The sequence below is a fragment of the Capsicum annuum genome, chromosome 5, assembly GCF_002878395.1.
Source record: "Capsicum annuum cultivar UCD-10X-F1 chromosome 5, UCD10Xv1.1, whole genome shotgun sequence".
Taxonomy (NCBI): domain Eukaryota; kingdom Viridiplantae; phylum Streptophyta; class Magnoliopsida; order Solanales; family Solanaceae; genus Capsicum; species Capsicum annuum.
Genome location: NC_061115.1, coordinates 15,347,061 through 15,351,485, shown reverse-complemented (window position 1 = coordinate 15,351,485; position 4,425 = coordinate 15,347,061). Strand labels below are relative to the sequence as shown.

The 4,425-nt window shown below is 28.9% G+C and overlaps 1 pseudogene; it reads left to right on the top strand.

Moving 5' to 3' along the window:
• The first annotated feature begins 2,980 nt into the window (after positions 1-2,980).
• Positions 2,981-4,425, top strand: part of LOC107866099 — a 26,139-nt pseudogene continuing 24,694 nt past the window's right edge.

The window sequence follows — 4,425 nt, the reverse complement described above, 5'->3', positions numbered from 1 at the left end:
GAATCCGATAGTTAGAGGTACCTCTACTGTCGGATTGTAAGTCATTTTATCCTGGGAGGAAGAATTCTGCAACCTCAGGTACTTGAAGGGAATTAATTCCTTAAGGACACTCGGAGAATTCGAAGGACTTGGCTTTATTTCTGTTTCATCTTGTTTCATTAAATAGAACACTCCTCTTTGATAGTTCGTATTTAACTTGTGTTGAAGGTGTTGAAAAACGTCATAACTGTTCTTGATATAGTCTTGAACGTGTGTTGAAGTTTAGTGAATAAACATACAGATTGTGTCCCCAAAAACAACAGTTCTTTGAGTTGTAATCGTTTGATTTCATAGCTTTCAGTGTGTTATAAACTAGAATAGGAGTTTGCTTTTAAGTTGGGGTGACTTGAAACTTGGGATCACTACCTAGGTAGGTTTGTGAGTTGTTAGAAATTAGAGTTTATGATTCCTAGTCGTGAGTTAAAGGAATTAAGTTTATAATTCCTTGTTGTTGAGGTATAGGAATTAGAGTTTATAATTCCTAAGTGTTGAAGGGATTAGAGTTTATAATCTCTTAGGTTACAGAGTTTGTAATCGATGTTTGAGAGACTCGCGTTTAGTGAAGTTTGGGGTAAATCCTACATAGATTGTAGGTCGTGATCATTTAGTGAAGTTTGGGGTAAATCCTACATAGATTGTAGGTCGTGATTTTTTATGCCTTATGAGCTGGGTGTTTTTCTAATAAAAATTTGTGTTCTTAACTTAACTGCTTTTTTTATCTCTTTTGTGGAACGCGTTAGACAATATGGTCCAAATGTAGAAATTAATTATCTACAATTCACTAAACTCATAAAGCGTGTAGAATATCAACCAAAAAATCATTTCACTCAGAAAGAAAATAATATTCTTTGAGACAAATTTGTTGGTTAAAATAAACATTGAATATTTGTATCACTATAAAGCATTTAATTAAGGACTAAGAAAATTAAAAGTTGGTGGTTCCTAATTATAAAAATGTGACATTCTTCTATAGATGGACTAAAAATAAAAGAGTGATACATAAATATAGACGAAAAGAGCGCTATTTTACATATGTACACCATAAAATTGACAGTGATATAATAAGCATCCAAGGGACGAAGTGATCAGTAAAATTTCTGTACTTCTTCTATACTATTTTTTTAATATGATATCACTTGTCTCTACTCAAGATCCCAGCATCACAATTTCATTTTTGTCTAAATCGTGAAATTTATGGGCTTCTAAATATGGTATGTCATTAGTTACTGCAACTTATAATGAATGCTACAATAATTAGCATGAGATATACTTAAACACACGAGTCCAGATACTAGTTGTTACAGAGAAAGCAACACAATAACAATTGTTTTGGCAAATTTTATTGGGTTCAACATAGAGAGACCGTCATGCGGAAGCTTTTAGTTTATAAACCATACAGATGATGAATTAGATGACAAATAAAATAATACAGAAAGCATAAAATTATTACATGGTTTAGCCAATTGGCCTACATATAAAACTTAATATTAAAAAACATAAAACATGTTGGGAAAAATCTCTCCCCAAATAAAACTCCTAAAGAACTACATTGTGGATTCTACGATGTTATGGTATAAGAAGGGGGTATTCTATTTATAGAGTTTAAAAATCTTTCTTCCAAGAAAGAGATTTGTCAAATTTGAAAAAGTTTTATATTTTCCTTCCAAGAATAGTAAAAGTAATTATAGTATTACTTTTATTTTTCTTCTAAGATAAAACTTAAATTTGATTAGAAAATCAAGGTAAAACCCTAACAAATCTCCCCTTTTTAGCTTGATTTTCTTGATATAATTTGATCCACCTTCTTCACGTGCATGATCTTTGTTCTTCACATAATCTTCATCACTGTTGTTTATCATGGTTAAAAATAAGATTTAAAATATTATGATTAAAAGTGGGTTAAAAATAAATATTTTATCTTTATTTTTAAAAATTCAGCAGCAGAAATGTTGAAATATGTTTAAAACTTGTTCTCCACATGTAGTTGAACAAAAATTTTCATTATCATCAAATTGATTGCAAATTGATTAGAACCACTTTCAACTTGTCTTCAACTCGTTTCACCCAACCATTAGACATTTGAACCGTAGGCTCTGATTTCACTTGTTGGGTTTGAAATCGAGAGGGCGTCGTGCGGAAGCTTTTAGTTTGCAAATCATGGAGATGATAAATCAGATGACAAATAAAATAGTACAAAAGGCATAAAATTATTTTATGGTTTAGCCAATTGGCTTACATATAAAACTTAATATTAAAAGCATAAAACATGTTGAAAGAAATCTCCCCTAAAAAAACTAACTACATTGTGGATACCACTATGTTATGGTATGAAAAGGGTTCTTCTATTTATATAGTTCAAAAATCTTTATTACAAGAAAGAGATTTGACAAATATGGAAAAGTTTTATATTTCCCTTTCAAGAATAGTAAAAGTAATTATGGTATTATTTTTATTTTCTTTCTAAGAAAAATAAAACTTAAATTTAGTGAAAAAATATGCGCAAAAACCCTAACAAACTTTGCTAGTTTTAATCCAATTCAAATTTTCAGATTCTAACATTATGTGCTGGAATTGATCTATATTTTAGCTAGAAATATTTTCGTCCAAATATTATTAAGCATTAAAATTAATTACTTTTCAATTCCGTAAAATAATTAATAAGCTTTTATTGCCCACTAAAAATGGCGACCCACTTAATTTTTCCTTTAATCTGACGTAGCATGTCGTAAATTTTTCCTCATTTCACTTGATTTTCCTTCCCTTTTCCAATTTTAACTATAACATGTTAAACAAAAAAAAATTAGAGTTATATGAGATTTGGGTTTGTTTTTAATAAATCCTTATAGATGAAGGAGAAGTTTAAAAAATCCTATAAAAGAAGTCATTATTTCATGTTTTTCATTATAAACTTTTTAAAGAGTACTAGTAAAAGCAATCAATCATGCAGATCTTCGTCAAGACTCTAACCGGGAAGACCATTACCCTTGAAGTCGAAAGTAGCGACACAATCGACAATGTCAAGGCCAAAATTCAGGACAAAGACGGAATACCGCGTGACCAGTAAAGACTAATTTTTGGTGGCAAACAGTTGGAAGATGGCCGAACTCTAGCTGATTACAATATTCAAAAAGAATCAACACTTCACTTGGTTTTGAGGCTCAGAGGAGGAATTATTATTAAGGTGAAGACTCTTACTGGAAAAGAAATTGAGATCGATATTGAACCTACATATACGATTGATCGAATTAAAGAACGAGTCGAGGAGAAAGAAGGAATACCTCCTATGCAACAAAGAATTATTTATGGGGGAAAACAGCTAGCAGATGATAAGACAGCTTGGGATTACAATATTAAAAGCGGTTCTGCTCTTCATCTTGTTCTAGCATTGAGGGGTGGTAGTTTTTAGATTGCATCTATTATATCTGTAAACTGTTCTAATAATTTTAAATGTTCTTCTTTAGTTTTTGTATATAATAATATATCATCTATGTATACTATACAATTAGATAATTGTTTAAAATAATTATCCATAAAATGTTGATATCTACCTGGTGCATTTTTATATCCAAATGGTAATACGTTCCATTCATAAAATACCGTAAATGCGGTTAATTCTTTAGATTCTTCTTCTAGCTTTAGGTGGTAAAATCCTGATTTACAATCGAATTTGCTAAAATAATTATATCCTTGTATTTGTCTTATTTTTAATATCTTATTTGGTATTGGATAATTATATGTTATAATTTTTGCATTTAAATTTCTATAGTCAATTACCATCCTACTTTTTCCTCTTTTTTGTTCACTATGTTTATTTACTATAAATGTTGAACTATTATGTTTACTATTACTTTTTTGTATATATTGTTTTTCTAACCTAGTGAATCTATTAGATCTATTAAATCCGCGCACCCCCTACAAATGGTATCAAAGCCCAGCAATTTAAAAAGTACGGAAGAGAAATATATGTTAGAGTTAGAATTAGAATTAGAATTAGAATTAGAATTAGAATTAGAATTAGAATTAGAGTTATTAGATTTACCTATAAATTATTAAATTAATTATGCTAAGACCATTTAAAAATAGAAAAGCTTTTAGAAAAATTAAAGAATCTTTAATTAGTAATTATTCAGAATATATAAGTCTAAATAAAACAAAAGAAAACCCACAAAAATTAGCCTACTTAATTACATTAATATCTAGTATTGAATCAAAATTAATAACACATTTAAAATCCAGAAGAATGAAATACATACCACCTAATTATGATAAAATTAGATTTAGCTATCCGCCAAGATATTATAAATATAATTTAAAATGAATAAAGTACAACAATATAAAGAATTAAAACAAATTATCTCTGAAAAACGTAAAGAATTAAAAATAAGA